Below are 19,546 nucleotides of genomic sequence, written 5' to 3'. Positions count from 1 at the left end.
ATCACATTGAAGTTGTTAGTTTAAGACTGAGAAGCTGTTACTACACAATCATGTAGACATTGAAAAGATTTATTCGAGGTTTTATAAATCATGAAACCAATTGACAGGGTTGATATGCATAGACTGCCAGATTTAGATAGGTTAAAGGTCACCAAGAGAGCACAAATATAACCTGAAACTAATCTAATAAAATTTTCATTTTTAGGACACATATTCTACAGTGTTAGTACTGAACACAAACTCAGGCCTAGACAAATTTCTGCCTCACTTGATATAATTGTCTCAATTATTTAATTAAATTTAAGCACTAAAATCTTATCTTTAGTGTACCTTATTCAGATAACTTAGTGACATTCAGCATCTATACATTTTTATCTTTGTTATATTTTAAGGATTTTTCTTCCTGGGCAATTGTGAGACATAGAGTTATTATTATTGCCTGCTGTTTCTGCAGACACTATAGTCTGCAGAATATTTGTACCACAGGACACACAGTTCGGGAAGGATGCACGTTTTGTATAATTTCACTATCATTGCTTCCTGATAGTGAGCTATTTAACAGTACCAGCATATGCTCATATCGTATTCAGATTAAGTCTGGTGACCGACAGTTCATCCACACTTACTTGATAGATTTGTCTGTGCTTTAATATTGCTACCAGACTGTGACACCCTGACCTGTGATGGTGGCCTGGGTTTGTTCAGAGTCCCAGGTTAAAAGTAGTTCAGTGTAGCTGTGCAGGAAGAAGGTGAATGATCTTCTGCACTCTGCAAGGATGTCACTCTGTTTTCTCGTTGCTATCTCAAAACACACAGCCATTCACATGAACATTTTTTATTAATTCCCTTGTTGGACATAGGTGTCACTGGCTGGCCAACATTCATTGCCTATCCCTAGTTGCCCTTGAGAAGGTGGGGGTTGAACTACCTTCTTGAACTACTGCAGTCCACCTGTTGTGGGTAGATCCACAAAGCCATTAGGTAGTGAATTCCAGGTATTTGGCCCAGCAACAGTGAACAAATATCAATATATTTCCAAGTCAGGGTGGTGAGTGACTTAGAGGGGATCTTGTAGGTGGTGGTGTTCCCATGGATCTGTTGCCCTTGTCCTTCTTGATGGAAGTAGTCATGGGCTTGGAAGGTACTAAAGAATTTGGTCAATTTCTGCTGTGCATCTTGTACTATGCACACTGATGCCACTAAGCGTCAGTGGGGGATGGAGTGGTTGCAAACAAGTGAGCTGCTTTGTCCTGAATGGTGTCAAGCTTCTTGATTGTTGTTGGGGCTGCACCCATCCAGGCAAGTGGAGAGTATTCCAGTGTCCTGATTGGTTAAAAATCACAGAACATCAGGTTATAGTCCAACAGGTTTATTTGGAAGCACCAGCTTTCAGACCACTGCTCTTTCATCAGGTGTTTGTGGAGCTTAGCCACCTGATGAAGAAGCAGCGCTCCAAAAGCTAGTGTTTCCAAATAAACCTGTTGGACTATAACCTGGTGTTGTGTGATTTTTAACTTTGTACACCCCGATCCAACACAGGCACCTCCAAATCATCTCTCCTGATTTGTGCCTTGTAGATGGTAGACAGGCTTTGTTGATTCAAGAGGTAAGTTACTCGCTGTAACGTTTCACACCTCTCACCTGCTCCTGTAGCCACTGTTATTCTATGATGGGTCCAGTTGAGTTTCTGGTCTATGTTAACCCCTCAGGATGTTGATAATGAGGGATTCAGCAATGGTAACACTATTGAATGTCAAGGGGTAGTGGTTAGATAGTCTCTTCTTGGAGATGTTGATGATCCAAGAATGTGTGGTGCAAATATTAGTTGCCACTTTTCAGCCTAAATAAGGATATTGGCCAGATCTTGTTGCATTTGGACATAGAGTGCTTCAGTTTCTGAGGAATCACAAATGGTGGTGGGTGGGGGAGCACCACACTCATGACCTGTCCTACCTGCCTATCTTCCTTTCCACCTATCCACTCCACCCTCCTCTCTGACCTATCACCTTCATCCCCACCCCCATTCACCCAATGTACTCTATGCTACTTTCTCCCCACCCCCACCCCCCTCTCATTTATCTCTCCACTCTGCAGGCACCCTGCCTCTATTCCTGATGAAGGGCTTTTGCCAGAAACGTCAATGTTCCTGCTCCTCGGATGCTGCCTGACCTGCTGTGCTTTTCCAACACCACTCTAATCTAGGCAGTGATATAGTGGCAACATCAGTGGGTTAGTTACCCCGAACCCCAGGTTAATACTCTGGGAACATGGGTTTGAATCCCGACATGGCAGATGGTGAAATTTGAAATTAATAAAGTAAAATCTGTAACTATAGAGGTAGCCTAACGGTAATATCAATTATTGACTGTTTTTAAAAACCCACTAACGTGGTTCACTAACGTCCTTTAGAGAAGGAAATCTGCCATCCGTAACTGAACTGGCCCACATGACTCCAGACCCACTGGAATGACTGACTTTTAACTTCCCTCTGCGTAATTAAAATGGGTGATAAATACTGCCCACATCCCAGGAATGAGCCCACATCCCAGGAATAATTGGAAAAAGGGACATGGTTCCCCACACTCAGCTAGGAACTGCCTGACTGTGGCTAACCCCCTAGACTGGAATCAGATTATTCCCTTGACGGACTGTGGTAGTATACCCTGTCTGACCATAGTTCCCCTTGGCCCTACCAAGGACTGTTCCCTTTTGTCTTTCAAACATAACCATTGGTTGAAGCACTTGCAGTTTATTTGTCACATATGCTGGTGACACATGCTGTTAGTACGACATTAACTTGGCATGGTGCCAAAACGCAACATGTCCAATCCCTGACAGACAAGTTGTAATCTTTCTACCCAGGTACTGAAAAACAACACAGACCAGAAAGGCTGACAGCCTGTAAGTTAGCACCGAAGATCTCAGCAAGTGCAAAGTGAACGTGTGCTAACCGATGGTTTGGTGATGTTAACTTGCATGGAAAAAGGCTGGAACAGGATAATGTCCGTAGAGCATGCTGGGACATTGTGGTCAAGACAAATGTTGGATGGAGGGCTAGGAGATACAAATGGTAAGCTGCTGCTGCTGCCGCCGCCAGGTAGTAATCACCGACTTTCATATCCTGAATTTGTCTCATCTGATTTCTTGAGGAAAGAGAGGAGAATTGGGAGCTGCACAGAAATGACATAAGTTTATGCAATAAAGATATGCAAATATTTTGAGATATTGTTGCTTCTGCTCATTGACAAGAGTCTGAATTTGAGGGGAGAGGGAAAATTAGAAATATTTTTCTCAAGAGGGAAAATTAGAAATATTTTTCTCAACATCGAGAAACCGATTTTTCCATTTTCACCACATTTTGCAACTTTTTTTGCCATTGTTCATGCCACACATAAAATTATGTCCATACTTATCTTTAAAGATAAAACTTGCTGGTTTCTTTTTGCATACATATATATCAACTACCTGATTTACACATTTTAATACCATTTATTTATCAGAGGTTCCACTGTACAAGTTAAAGTCACAATTACCCTGAACTGATTGAAGGGAGGGGGACGGAATGGGGTGGGGTGGAGTAAATGATTGGATCCGGCAATACATATGTCAAGAACCAGGTGAGTCTCTTGATTTGATACTTATAAAATTGAATATAGCAGATGAATGGTTCATAGAACAGCTTATTTTCTTTGATGTATAATAAGTACTGATTGGATATAAGGAAGCTCACAATATCACAGGCAGCAGATACAGCCAGAGCATACAAAGGCACAAGTAAACAGATTAAGACGCTGACTATCCAAACGATAAGACAGCAGGGCTGAGGCTGTAAAACAGCAATTAAAGATTGTACATTGGATAGAGATAGATATGGTGGTGTGTTTGAGGTATCATTAGACTTGGGAGCCATGCAACTGCTTGAAATGTTTGGACATTGACAGAAAAACAACAAATTCATATGGCCATTCCGATCAGGGAGTGGTGGGGGGGGGGGGGGGGAGAAAGAGTACAACTCCACAACCTTTAATCTAAGCTTTAAACTCTGTATGAGAGCACCAAAGACTATAATTCCCCTCAAACTACACTAGAAGATCTTCTATGAAAGTCTGAAAGAACGTGGGGACCCAAAGAAAGAAACAGAGGAGCTAAATGCTAACAGTAGACGGTGAACTGAGGTTTGGTAACTAGGAACAGCCCAAATCAGAGGGTCATACAAAAAACAAAGTTTAGAAAAGAAAAGATGTTCCTGCTGTTCTGGGGTGGAATAGTTAAAAACAGCAGCGGCTGATGTCAGTAACTATGAAATGAAGAAGATATCACTGAAGATTGAAAATATGACACCCATTTAAAAGTACCTTCATAGAACCTACAAATTGGGTAAATCATTGAGCAAGATAACATGCAAAACCAAATGAATGGCATTAGCAGTCAGATGTTGAAATTTTCATGGCCAATATTGAAAGATTCAAATAGCTCTTGACAAAAAAAGGAAATAACTAAAATTAAAAAGTTTAGGTGTCTAAAGAATTTCCAGAAACTAACAGCATTCCAAGATGACAAGTTAGAATACAGTTGCTGATCTAGAAAGATTTAAGATCTAAATGGATTTTACCTAGTTTTTTTAATATATGATTCTTGTTATTAATATAGGCACCGGAGTATGGCGACTTAAAAGATTTTTGATTGTTTTGCAAAAATACAAGTGACAAAAAAATTATTCTATTCTAAGCTGGACATAACATGCATATTGTAAAAGAAGATATGGAAGACAAGCTTCTGTGAAAGTTGGATAGTTAACAGAGGAGGCTGCCAGGATGGAAGATTCAGGGCAAGAATTCAGCAGAGGATGGCTCAACAGCAAGAATTTGAAAAAGAAAACATTAACAGAGCTTAGTTCAGGTAGTATGCTAATCATCCACAAATGCAATTCAACACTATATCACAATCAGCTTTCTGGACACCAATAAATTGTAAAAAAAAACTGTGATGTGTTTAAAAAAGGAAATATGAAATACCAGAAACCAAGCAAAACAGGTGTGGCAGGAAGCTGGAAAACTGGTGGAAAAAAAAGTTGAATTGTTAGAAGAGAAACATAAGCTGTTAAATTGTAACAGAGTTTGTGGAACAATACTAAAAGATCAAAGACCAACTGCAGCTTCCTACTTTAGCTCAGAAAAAGAGGCACAACTTTTATGGCATCATTTCATTGGTAGAATAATGTTTATTTTGAGGAGAAAAGAAACTGTGAAAGATGACTTAGGATGTTCAATTTAATTATGAAAATAAATTAACAATTTACTTTTAACAAAGAGTTAATGATTCAGAGGCATCAGTTTTAAGGGAATGTAGCATGTCTTAAGTTACATAATTCCAATTTGATTTAGGAACTATGTGTTCATAAGTACATGAGAATAAATGTTCCGAGCGCCACATCACTCACTACTGAGCTGTGTCTCAAACCAGCAACGCACAGCAAGAGCTGAAAAATGCATTCGATTAAACTCCAAAATCTAGAACTGTGATTATTTCAAACTTCTTGTAAACACGAAACAGGAACTTTATAATTCAGAAGATTAATATAAAATAAATTGTTTGTTGCTTTGTAGTGTCCAGAGCTGTGTAGGCTAGGTGGCTTACCCTTGATAAATGTGGGGTTAGGAGGATAGGATATTGTCAGAGTCTGGGTGGGGTGCTCTTCAGTGGGTTGGTGCATCTTGATGGACTGAATGGTCTCTTTCCACATTATAGGGATTCTATGATTCATAGGCAGAGCCTTGGTGAGATGGATAGAAAATCTGTCAGCAGACAGGAAACAAAAAGTTGGAATAAATTGGTTTTCTGAATGGCAGGCAGTGACTAGTGGGATACCACGGTACTAGGATCCCAGCTATTCACAATACATCTTAATGATTTAGATGACAAAACTAAATATAATCTCTCAAAATTTGCAGATTACACAAAGCTGGAAGAGTGAGCTGTGAGGAGGATGCAGAAATGTTGCAGCATGGTTTGGACAAACTGAGTGAGTGGGTAAATGCTTGGTGAATGCAGTATATTGTGAATAAATGTGAAGTTACCCACTTTGGTAACAAAAATAGGAAAACAGATTATTGGTTGTAATTTGAGACAAGGGAATATTCAACAAGACCTGGGAATTTTCATGTACCAGCTGCTAAAAGTAAGAGTGCAAGTGCAGCAAGCCATGAAGAGGCAAACTTTACATGTTGGGCTTCATAGTGAGCAGATTTGAGTGCAGGAATGAAAATATATTACTGCAATCATACAGGGCGTTGGTGAAGCCACATCTGGAATGTTGTGTATAGTTTTGGTCTCCTTATCAGAGGAAGGATGTTCTTGCTTTAGTGGGACTGTAGCCAAGACTTACCAGACTGATTCCTGGGAATGGCAGGGCTGACATATGAGGAAAGATTAATTAGTTAGGATTGTATACATTGGTGTTTAGAGGAATAAGGTAGTATCTCATTGAAACCTATAAAATTCTAATGAACGTGGACAGGTTAGGTGCAGGAAGGATGTTCCCGATAGTGGGGGAGTCTGGAAACAGGAGTCCTAGTTTAAGGATACATCCTGTTGATGGAGGAAAGAATTTCCACTTATTGGAGTAATTACTGAACTAAAGCTAAACGTATCCGGCATAAAATACATGGGAAATGTAATAGTCTATATGTTTCTCTTTTTGAATCATCCTCACTCCAATCCTCTCATTCATGAATATTTTAGTCTTAACATTGCTGCTCAGAAAAAAAATGTGGTTGCAAATATTTTCAGCAACACTTCACCTCCCTAGATAGGAAGTAGGGAGAGCCCTGAAGAGACTGTATAGACAATTTGGGTGTGCGTTTTGGGGTGGGCAATAATCTGAGGGTTATCAGAATTCTCTGTACTGACTGACAGTGGTCACAACTTTCTTGCAACTATCATATTTTGCTATTGTAATGGATCATTGAAATAATTTCGGATAGCAGTCTAACAAAAAGCTGCCATATTTAGCTGTGACATATTTGTTTGTGACCATATTATATGCTAAGACAATTTCTAATCTAAAACTATAAACATCACAGTATTTTCTAACAGCGTGGACCAGTGGTATGGAAAGTTGTGAAAATAGAATAAATTCCTCAGCTAAAATTACATAATAATGAACATAACAGATGCCAAAAATGATTAGAGACAGTAGGGTAAGCATTGACCTATTGGCATAGGTCTCTGAACATCCAAAATGCTCATATGTATTACTTATCTCTATGCTATCGCAAGCATTTGTTAGCTTTTATATAAAAGTTAACACAAAACCGCCTATAAGTCAGCACTAACATTACATGCTCTAATTGTGCTACCTCCCATGTTCCTATACCCTCTCATATCCCTTTCCTTCATTCACTCAATCAGTCTAATTTTTAATATTGACATAGTTTCTGCCATTTAACTCTAAAAGTGCATTTACTGTAATCTCAGTTTTTACTTGCTTTCATTTCTAAATTTCATACATGTACTCTTATCAGGCTCTTTGGTCATAACCCTTAAAAAACTGGAAATACCTGCTTCCACCTAAACTGCCGACTTTTCATACTTTAAACATTTCTATCATATATCCCCATAATGTGCTGTAGAAGTTGATGAGGGTCCTTATGGAATTTCCTGAGCCGTCTGAGGAAGAAGAGGTGCTGTTGTGCCTTCTTGACCATTGCATCTACGTGGGAAGGCCTGGACAGGTTGTCAATTATTGTCACTCCTAGGAACTTGACGCTCTCAACCCCAGCCACATTGATGTGGATTGGAACGTGTTCTCCTTCTTTCCTTCTGAAGTCAATGATCAGTTCTTTAGTTTTGCCAACATTGAGAGGGAGGTTGTTATCATTACACCATGTCACCAAGCCCTCTATCTCTTTTCTGTATTCTGAGTCATCTATTTGATATTAGTCTTACCATGGTGATGTCATCAGCAAACTTGTAGATGCTGTATGTTTGGAATTTGGCAACACAGTTGTGGGTGTACAGTAGGAAGCTGAGAATATATCTTTAGGGGATCTCCAGTGTTGAGTGTTATCATGGAGATGGCGAATTGTCTCTTCACTAACTACAGTCTGTAGGTCAGGAAGCTGAGGATTCAGTTACAGAGGGCGGAGCCGAGACCTAGCTCTCGGAGTTGGGATCAGTCTGGAGGGGATAATGGTGTTGAAAACAGAGCTGTATTCAATAAGCTGGAGTCTGACATCTTGTTGTCCAGATGTTTCAGGGATGAGTGCAGGGCTAAGGAAATGGTGTCCACTGTGGACCTGTTATGTGGGTACACAGATTGTAGGGGTTCGAGCTGGGAAACTGGAATTGAGGTGGGCCATGACCAGCCTCTCGAAGCTGGTTTATGGAGGTCAGAACCACTGGGTGGTATTCATGAAGGCACATTGCATGTGCTTTCTTAGCTACGGGGATGGTGGTGGTCACCTTGAAGCAGGTGAGGATTTACACTTGTAGCAGGAAGATGTTGAAGATGTCAGTGAATACCTCACCAGCTGCTCTGCACAGGATCTAAGTACATGGCTGGGAACTCCATCCATGCCTGTCGCTTTCCTTGGGTTGACTCCTAGGAAGACCGAACTGACGCCTGCCACAGTGACTGAGGGAACAGATTTATCCAGGACTGTCAGGGCAGGCATCACCGTGCCACTGGCATTCTGCTCAAACTGAGCATAGAAAGCATTGACCGCATCAGGGTGGGGGTGGGGAGATGTGTCTTTGTCCACTACCTTTGTTCTGCTTCATTTTGTATCCCATTATGTTGTTTACGCCTTGCCACAGGAAGCGGGTGTCCATTTGGTTGGTTTGGGCCTCTAACTTGGTCCGGTACTGCCTCTAGGCATCTCTGGCTTTGTGGAGTCATATTTGGATTTTCTACATAGATCTGGGGTCACCTGACTTGAATCCTGCATGCCTGGTCTTCAGCAGGGAGGGGATTTCCCAGTTCATCCAAGGTTTCCACATGGGGAGCACTCAGATCGACTTCTCTGGTTTGCAATCCTCCACACATTTGTTAATGAAGTCCGAGACAGTAGTGGTGTACTCGGCTAGGTTTTCCGCTGATTACTTGAACATAGTCCAGTCCATTTATTCAAAACAGTCCCGGAGATGCTCTTTCACTGCCTCAGACCAACATTGTATTCCTTTCTGTTAAGGATCCTCCTCTTTCAGTTTCTGCTTGTAAACTGGGAGAAGGAACATCGCGTTGGGATCCAATTTTCCGAAGTGTGGGTGTGGGACGGAGCAGGAGGCATTTTTGATGGTTGCGTAGCAGTGGTCTCGGATGTTCAGTCCTCTGGTGGAGCAGGAGTTATTTTGGTTGGTGTTATTTTGGCATCACCCTCTTCAGGTTGGCCCAGTTGAAGTCGCTGGCCACGATGAATAAGGCCTTGAGGAATTTTGTCTCCAAAGTGTCAAATACTTGGTTATATTTTGAGAGCACTGGAAATAAATAGGGGAATTAATTTGAAATGAATACATTTGTGACAGATCCCAGGCTGAAATTCAATGGTGGCAAGGGAGGCAAAAGAGAAAGAGTATGGTCCACTCAGTCCCACCTTCATTGGCTCAGCTCAGGGAACCAAGTGGCTGTCAGTCAATTAGTGTCCAACTGACAGGAGGGTCAGGTTCAAGGGGTTATTCCATACCCAATTGGGAATTATGCAGCAGAGGGGGTTAGTTACAACCAGGAAGTGGCTACAAATGTAAAAGTATCCTGATTTCCAATTGTTTAATCGTTATGGAAGGCACAATAAAAATCAGCAAACTCAAAAAGGTATTACCAATGCTGTCACCTTCACCAGCAGAACCTGCTGCTGCATTAATATAGCCACAGTCTCAGTGGAGGGCCTTTTTTCCACCCTTCATCATGTCTGCCACAAATGCAATAGGCAATGAAAAAACTGCATTCAAGGAATTAATTAACAAGTTCAACAGATTGTCCGTTGATCATTTCAAAATGGATGGGTGTCTGATTTTGGTACCATCTCTTCTTTATTTCTCAAGCTGACAAGATGATGACATATTGTCACTCTGTTGTCATCATGCTGTACATTTTATTAGCACAGGGAAGGGTGCTAATAAAACAATCTCATTGAGTTGAACTGGTTTTCCCAGAAAACCTATTCACAGATGATACCAACTGTGAATAATGTATTCGTTAGCAAGCTATTTTGAGTCACAAAATCAGAGGATGTAGTTAAAATATACAAACAAACAGTCTCAAAGCAATAGAAGAAGCTTCTGTACCCATTCAGAATAATATATGTAGAACAAATCTCCACGAGAAGTTATTGAAGTGAAAGCAATTAACTTCATTGAAATCAAATTGAATAAGTATTTGGTTGCAAATAGGCTATGGAGATAAAGTGATAGTTGAAGGAATTAGGGAGATCATCAAGTATTTTATAGGATCCAATGGTCCTCTATGATTGGGATGGTGGAGAAGAAAAGCTTACACTTAAATAGAACATTTCAAAGCTAATTTTTTTTGTAGTGTGGTCATTTGTTTTATATACAACTGTAGCAGTTAATTTACACACAGCAAGTCACAGGAACAGTAGTGAAGTGAATAATTGTTTATGTACTTTGGTTCAGACACAAAGAACTCATCGCCTTCAATGACAGTATCATGAGACCTTTCTGTATAATAGAAGCATACAAGCAAGCAATTAAGGCTTCAGTTTAACTTCTCATCTGAAAAATATTGTCACTGACAAGTACCACTCCCTTAGTGATGCATTGTAGACAATTAAGTATTCAATGCTTAGGGTGGAGTTTTAACCCACTACCTCCTGAATCAAAGATAAGATTAATTGAAGTGAACCAAGTTGACATTTAAATTGAAGAGGGAAACTGAAGGTAGTAGAAATATATGGAAAGACAAAACGTTTTGGAATTTAACTTTGAACTATTGTGTAATCGGGAAATTTGATGTAGCATTTTAAGAAATAGAATGATTGGATATAATTTCCAAGGGAACAATTCTACTTGTGGAAAGAGTAAAACCAATAGTGTCAGTGTAATCTTGCGCCATATCTTATGTTATATACTGTGACTTGATTTGAAAGAGTGTGCGATACAGTATAAACTCAAGCAATAGGTTTTTAAATTAACAAATTAAAAGTTTAAAGTGACACTACTAGAGTTCCAATACACTTGAGTACAAAGAAATAGGATGCAGCGTTGTCGATAATTTGTTATATAAAACCATATTAAGACTGTGCAGAAGCCATACATATCTCCCTTATTTTCAAGAGATAAAATAGAAAACTGCAAGAAGAATGACACTTTGTACAAATTGATAAAAAGAAATAATAACAGGTACTTGGAAATATGTCTCCTATTTCCACTTTCCAGGCAAAAAAAGTGTTTTCCGAGGTAAAAGTAAGAATAAGGGAGATTTGCTTTATAAAATTGCAGAATTTATTCTTTCATAATTCTCAGTCATTGTCTGTCTTAATTATTTTGACTGGGGAGTACAGGTGTTGCTTTGGCTGTTGAGTTTATTTGGTGTGTAGTGCTTAGAATATGGACAGATGAATGGGTTTGGAGAAATAAAACAACAAGAATTAAGGGGAACTCAACATCAAAGTCACCCCTGGTAAGAAATATTGTTTCCATGTGAGGTGCAATGCCAAGATTGAAACTGAAATGACATGAAAGGGATAAAATCGCCTGGGTGAAGTGACAGAGTTGTTTGATACAGATTATTATTCAAAAGCTTTATTGTGTGTTAGAAATGTAGGTTCACTAGACTTAAGTGAAAATCTTCTAGAAAAGCTGTCGGATGAATTATCTATGATTCTACTAAGTAAGATGACTGCAGTCTCTACCTTTCAGAATATTCACAGGCGAACTCCATGAGCATGCTACTGACAAACCAGGAAGCAGATGCTATAATATTGCTATGAAACTTGAATCCAAAACAAGGATTTTATCAAGAGACAAGAAAAATGGTTAGGAAGCAGTTTTGTTTGATGATTGTTGCTGAAATTACACTAGGAACATTTCAAAGGAAATACAATGTTTATTTCTAAAATAACATTGACCCCATCAGATGTAAGACTGACTTTTCTTAAAAACAGTTCCCATTGAGACTCATTCTATGTTTATAAACGAGATTTTGCCCTTGACAAAATGTGTATTTGTATTCCTTGCCTGTTCTTACACTTCGTCACCTTTATATAGCTTTTTCCAAAATGAGAAGTTTTGATTCTGTTAATGTCTTTGCTGAAAAAATAGTTAAAACCCCTTTACTTAAAGACGTACTGTTGCAATAAAAATATTAACTTAAATCATAAATATTTTTGTTAGGAATCTGTTCATTTGTGGTAACATTTTAGCTGCAATATAGAGCATAAATAAAGTTAACATCTAGGCTTCTCTTAATCATTTTAAGTACCATTATGCTCAGTTTTATGTAGACTTTCAGCTAACCAGTCTACAAACTGAGACAGGCTCCATTTTAGGCCAGAGAAATGGTGTTGCTTTAAGTCACATAACAGGCCCATGATTTCTTCAATTGCAAAAGTGCATTTCTTTCACTGACAACAACCCAATTTTAAGAAAGGTTCTGATATGCCTAGAAAGATGCCAAAAGAAGGAGAAATTCCTAATTATTAAGCTGAGGCTCTTCCAAGAAGGTTAAGAGGTGAGCATAGAGTCAAGGAGTTGTACAGCATGGAGCTGATCCTTCAGTCCAACTTGTCCATGCCAACCAGATATCCTAACCTAATCTAGTCCTATTTGCCAGCACTTGTCCCATATCCCTCTAACCCCTTCCTATTCATATACCCATCCAGATGCCTTTTAAAATGTTGTATTTGTACTAGCCTCTACCACTTCCTCTGGCAGCTCATTCCATAAACACACTGCCCTCTGTACAAAAAGGTTGCCCCTTAGGTCCCTTTTATATCTTTCCCCTCTCACCTTCAACCTATGCCCTCCAGTTTTGGACTCCCCCCTCCCCAGGGAAAAAGACTATTTATTTATCTGATCCATGTCCCTCATGATTTTATAAAACTCCACAACGTCACCCCTCAGCCTCTGAGGCTCCAGGGAAAACAGCTCCAGCCTGTTCAGCCTCTCCCTATAGCTCAAATCCTCCATCCATGGCAACATCCTTGTAAATCTTTTGTGAACCCTTTCAAGTTTCACAGCATCCTTCAGATAGAAAGGAAACCAGAATTTTACGCAATATTCCAACAGTGGCCAAACCTGTACATCTGCAATATGACCTCCCAACTCCTATACTCAATACTCTGACCAATAAAGGAAAGCATACCAAACACCTTCTCCACTATCCTATCTAACTGTAACTCTACTTTCAAGGAGCTGTGAACCTGCACTCCAAGGTTTTTTTTGTTCAGCAACACTCCCCAGGATCTTACCATTAAGTCCTGCGAAGATTTTCTTTTCCAAAATGTAACACCTTGCATTTATCTAAATTAAACTCCATCGGCCACTCCTCAGCTCATCTGATAAAGATCCTGTTGTAATCTGAGATAACATTTTTCGCTGTCTTCTACACTTCCAATTTTGGTGTTAACTGCAAACTTACTAACTATATCTCCTCTGTTCACATCCAAATCATTTATATAAATGACAAAAAGCAATGGACCCAGCACCAATCCTTGTGGAACTCCACTGGTCACAGGCCTCCAGTCTGAAAAGCAACCCTCCACCAGCACTTTCTGTCTTCTACCTTCAAGTCAGTTCTGTATCCAAATAGTTATCCCTGTATTCCATGAGATCTAACCTTGCTAAGCAGTCGCCCATGGGGAACTTTGTTGAACGCCTTACTGAAGTCTATATAGATCACGACCACCACTCTGCCCTCATCAATCCTTTTTGTTACTTTTTCAAAAAACTCAATCAAGTTTGTGAGACATGATTTCCCACGCACGAAGCCATGCTGATTATCCTTAAATCAATCCTTGCAGAAAGAAATCTTTAATTGTTTGAATGGCTAAATTTCCATTTGTCATTCAGACTAGAACTAGGAACCATAAATATTAGCTTTTAGTAGATTAAATAAGATTTTATAAGTAATATTTTGCAGACTATGGAACTTCCTCAAATGGGATGGTTGATGCATGGATTGCAGCAGTTCAAGAAGGGAAATCACCACCATCTTCTCAAAGGCAATGAGGGATCAGCAAAAAATCCTGGCCAAGTTAATGATGCCCACATCCCACAAACGAATAAAAAAAAGGCCTCAATGTATTACAGATAAGTCTTTATACGTACATGAGGAAGAAGATGATGAAGGAATGGCAGCAGGATGTGAACAGGTAATTGAGTAGGGAGGTTTAGGTGGTGCTCAACCAGGAGCTTGGAGAAGTTGGGTAGTATAACATCTTTCAGTGCTGTAAATGTTATTCTAACTAAATCTAACGGTAAATATCACAGTATGTGTCATGAAACATTTTTTAAAATCTCCAACTTCTAAAGCCAATTTTGGTTTTCCAGTGTTACAATGTAACAATTTTTTTCTGCTTATGCTCTGGCACCATCCTTCAACTGCCCCAGACACTTTCTTAGTTATCTTATATGCTTAGTGATACATGAGGCAGACAGCCCATATGCTTATCTCTGTTTCCACAGCTTTTATTTTCCTAGAACCAGTCACCAGCATCTACAGTTTCACAGGTGCCACTCCACATCAAGCATAGCTGTGTAGGAATCTCTCCCATTCTTAATCCCTGCCAGAGGTTTGTTGGAAGAAACTACAAATTGATCAACCTGTTTGACAAAGTTCTGAATGCATCTTCCAATCCATCTAGTACTGGAAGACACCTCAAATCACAGAACTACTGATGCCAGACACAACAGTCATTTATTTTCTTTTATAATTAGTCACTCAAACTGATCTGCAGAAGGGTTTTTTTTATCATTGTCATTCATAAATCATTGGTAGAAACTGTTTTACAGGTGTTGATAAAGTAAAATTCAAAGTTAATAACTAGATTAAAAAAGGACTGTAAAATTAAAAAAAAAGGAAGTTCTGGGTTTTATTCTTGGCAGCTTTGAAAAAAGAAAACAAAGAGGCACTATTGAATTTGTACAAGAAAGGCCACTTTTATAATACAGGCATGTACATCTGGCACCTTATTACACAAAAGCTATTAGTCAAGGAAAGAATGTGGTGAATATTCATTAGAAAAAAGAGATACTATAGTTATGAAGAAAAAGTTGTTTTTTCTGAAATCTCATTGGTATGGGAAAAGGTAGCATCTAATAGAAATGGGGAAAGGCTGGGGCTTGTTAACTCAGTTGGCTAACTGGCTATCATATGATTTAGCAGAATGCCAACAGTGAGGGTCTGATTTCCAAGCTGTTGCAATAAAAGTGTGATCCACCTCCATGTTTTGCCTGGGTGTGGAACGTGATGGCAAACCACCACTGAAGAAAATAGCTCAGAAGAAAGTTTCAGCCGAGATAATGGGCTAAGGGCCAGCTTTTTGAATCGAGCACCCATGAATGGGAGAAGTAGGGAGATCATTACTTTACTTTAATCTTCAAATGAATAGCTGTTATTGCCACTTGATGGGTTAAATTGTTTTCTAATTTGTATTTTTGAAACCTTGAACTGAATTCATCTTGATCTAGTAAAAAAGTTTCTTTATGACAGCTGTATCAGTCCATGGGAAATAACGTGAGCTGGCATTAATCTGATTGAGTTGACTGGTTTTCACAGAGCGAACTTGGTCCAAAGAAGTGGCAGGGAGGAGAAACTGAGGACTGAAGATCAGAGTCCACAGGGTGGTGCTGAAAAGCACAGCAATCTGACCTGCAGGCTGCCGCCTGACCTATTATGCTTTTTCCAGCACCAAACAGGTGGCAGGCTGGTCAACACAATAAAAATTACTTTTAAGGGCCCATTGAGGGGTTAGTTGAAAGTGAACATGTAACTAACCAACACTGAACTAAATGGAAATTGGTCAACTCCCCCAGTTTGAAAAGCCTGGTGTAAACTAATCAGCAGTTATTGATTTCCCAGGTTCTCTCTCTAAGTAAATATTAATCAACCTGTGGAGACACATAGGACACACCTCCACAGCAGGTGGGACTTCAACGTAGAGCACCTAACCTGGAGGTATCACTTTTAGGTTTTTGAATCTGGTCTCTGGCCTTTCACTCGATTTCAGAGTTTCATTTACCTGCATAAACTTCCCTCATCTTGTGATTACAGCTGGATACAGGATAAAACACTAGAACATCAAATTCATGTATTTGTCAACTTTATAAATCAAAATGTCAACTTCTATTTCCTTCAGAATATTTATGAAAAATCTGATTTTTTTTAAAGAAATTGAATTACGGAAAGATTTATAGTTTTTAAAACTTTGGCATTTGTCTAAAAAGGAGCACCATCTTCGAAATCGGAACCTTATCACATTAAATTGAGGGAATTTTTCCAATGTTTTGTTCCCATTTTGCTTGTTTTCATATACTACAATGTAGGTTCCTCTAATGCGGTTAAACTCAAGTCTTTGCCCATTCAATTAACAGACAGGGGGCCTTCTTCGGAAGTTATTACATCCATTTAAATCGTTCTGGCTCCAAGAGATGGTCGGCGAGAATGGTCAAAACTCATCCTCTGTCCATGCTTTTGCTTTCGACGTTAAAGATAAAAACATGTCTACTCATATAACCTAACGATATTACCAGTGAAAGTATTGGAATTTCTTGACAGTGCAGTGAAAGTCAGGGATCCACACGTCAGAACACCATCATGTCAGTAATACTGGAATGAGCACTGCAGCCGAGCCTGGGTGGGGATCAACACGGTGCTGGGCTTGCATTGAGCACTCACCTGCACTTTCAGTCCTTTAACACCACACACTGCTCTTTCTCAAATTACTCAGCCACCCAGGGTCCCACATCAGCCTTCATTTACATCTGTATTAACGTGATTGCCGCTCTCACACGTATTTATGTACACTCAAGGCATTTTCTGACACTGAAAATCGTTTTTCTTACCAACAGAATTAATCAAATCTACCAAGTAGATTAGTCACCATTAGAGTAGGCAATGAATTGAAAAGAGCCCATGGGACTTTTCAGCTGTTTTCCGTTGAATTGTCAAAGTAGAAGCCCGAAAGTTGCTTCTTTTTTTTTCATCAAACTCTGGGAATGAGGACGTGCCCAGTTCAGATGGATCGGATCAGATAGCGCTGTTGCCATAACACACGAACACGCTGCACAACCCGTCATTTTAAAGCAATTCTACTTACTGCAAGATACAAGACACAACCAAACATCCCTCACGAGTAATAGTTTTCTAATCCTTTCACTCGGATTTCTATCTTCTTTCTTCCGCTGGTGCCGGAAGCGAAAGTTTAAAGAACTTTCCTGCTGGAGCTAAACAGGATGATCAATCCAGCTGGAGGCGGAACGAGCTCCAAATCCCACTCCTTCGAAAACTCCAACCCACTATTTGCACAATCTCCAGCCGGCCCTCCCACTTTGAGAAGGAGCTGAGCCGTTATAGATGACCAAAGGTGCAGACTTCATTCGGCCAGCTAAGTCGAATAGAGTAGTGCTAATTGGTGCACTCCAACTTATTGGGTTCAGTCAGTCAGGTAAATCTCATGAATGACGCTTGAAGTTCCATAACCAGCAAGTGCCTGGGCCAAGAGCTCGAAAATGGAATGAGGTTGATAAACTCTTTTGCAGCCGGGCACTGCGGTTGGATTTTTTTTAATGTTTCGACAAACGGAAGGTACGATCATGCAAAGTAAGGCAAGCACACAAAGCAGAAGCAGACAACCAAAACACTACCACCCCGAGGAGAAAGTGATTTTTTGCATGACCGATCGAAAAAGTGATTGTAGATTTACTGGTTTTGAAAATGGTACCTTTTTAAAATTAGTTATCAGCTGAGGTTCTAACAATCAACCTGACTTTGATCCATCTATTACATATTCTACGTAGCATAGAAACTGGACATTCAGCCTAACTACTCTGCTAGCATTTATGCTCCACTGGAGGGGCTTCCTGTTCAATTTCTCATCTCCATTCTACAGTATTTCTATTTTTCTCTTGAAAGCAACCAAGTCATTTTCTCCACCATTTCCTAAGATAGAGTTCCACATTCGAACCGCTTTTGGGCTAAACTTTATCCTATTTTCTGATCGAATACATAGCCTTGAACTTAGTCACAGAGATGTATAGCATGTAAACAGATCCTTCAGTCCAACTCTTCCATACCAACCAAATGTCCTAAATTAATTGAGTCCCATTTGCCAGTATATGGCCCATATCCCTCTAAATCCTTTGTATTCAGATGCCTCTTAAATGTTGTAATTGTACCAGCCTCCATCACTTCCTCTGCCAGTTCGTTCCAAACACGCACCAGCCTCTAAGTGAAAAGGTTGCCCCACATGTCCCTTTTAAATCTATTGTCTATCATCTTAAACCTATGCCTTCTAGTTTTGGATTCCACCCACTCTGGGGAAAAGACCTTGGCTATTCACTCTATCCATGCCCCTCATGATTTTATAAACTTATGGCCCCTTATCTGATTTCTCTCATGTGAAAACATTCTCTTCAAATCTACCAGTTGTATTTCAAACAGCTGTAACAGATCTTCAATTCTTCTCTTCCCTTTGTTCAATCTTTCCTGATATCTGTTCTCTCTAATTTCTGGTAGTGCACTTTTAATTAAAAAAAGACACTGGAATACTGATACCCACTTAAGAGTATGGGGATCAGATTAAACAGAACCTGCAGCTTTACCAAGTCCCACACAAACTTAGCAATAGTTCACTACTTTTAATTCTAGACACTTTGGACTAAATTGTGGTCCTTTGATTTCATTTTAATTATGTTGCTGATCTGCAATGCTGATTTGTTCACATCAATCTCTTGCTTCCTTTGTTCTTCTAACCTTTTCAGCTACTCATTTTCTAAGGTATAAACGAAAGATCTAACCAAAATGTATCACCTCATTTATTCAGGTTGATTTCATTTGTCACATAACTGGACAGTCTGATAGATTTCTGACATCATCTTGTATTGTACTCTTCACCATTGTTCGCTAAACTCCTGAAATCTATATTTTATCATCACAATTGTTCAATTTCTTTTCTCAAAGCACTACAGATCTTTACTGATATCCAGTGATCTGTTGACTGGTGCTTCTTCTCGTGTAACATACACACTTCAGAAAATCTGCATTGCCAGTGCTTTTCTTCATGACCACATCATGGCTCAAACTCAAATTATTGTCCCAGCTTTGATTGCACAGAGCTGGGAGTGTGCAACACCTTCGTCCTGTGGATATGGATATCACACGAACCTATTCCCCACTTGTGAATGAAGCTGAGGAAGAGCAGCAACAAGGGCTGAAGCACGTAAGTGGAAAGGAGACATTCAAGAAAGAACAGATGCTGGAATAAAATACATAATTTTCAGAGGTATAGGGTAAAGTTGCAGACATAGAATAGATATGATGATCTTGTAAAAATAACATTTACAGGTTACAGAGGGAATGATGGGAGCA

The 19,546-nt window shown here is 39.5% G+C and overlaps 1 protein-coding gene across 2 annotated transcripts in view; it reads right to left on the bottom strand.

The window, feature by feature from the left end:
• sytl4 (synaptotagmin-like 4) overlaps positions 1 to 17,608 on the bottom strand; it is an 83,650-nt gene extending 66,042 nt beyond the window's left edge. The window contains exon 1 of one of the 2 annotated variants that reach the window (XM_043704567.2): positions 17,277 to 17,608. The gene's annotated coding sequence lies outside the window, so the exon portion shown is untranslated. The remainder of the gene's footprint in view (positions 1 to 17,276) is intronic. The other variant, XM_043704566.2, reaches the window with a different exon arrangement.
• Between the last annotated feature and the right edge of the window lie 1,938 nt (positions 17,609 to 19,546).

Source organism: Chiloscyllium plagiosum, unplaced genomic scaffold (assembly GCF_037043375.1).
Source record: "Chiloscyllium plagiosum isolate Xiang-an unplaced genomic scaffold, Cpla_swu_hap1 HiC_scaffold_11, whole genome shotgun sequence".
Taxonomy (NCBI): domain Eukaryota; kingdom Metazoa; phylum Chordata; class Chondrichthyes; order Orectolobiformes; family Hemiscylliidae; genus Chiloscyllium; species Chiloscyllium plagiosum.
Note: the sequence above shows the minus strand (reverse complement) of the source record. Positions and strands in the feature narration are given on the sequence as shown.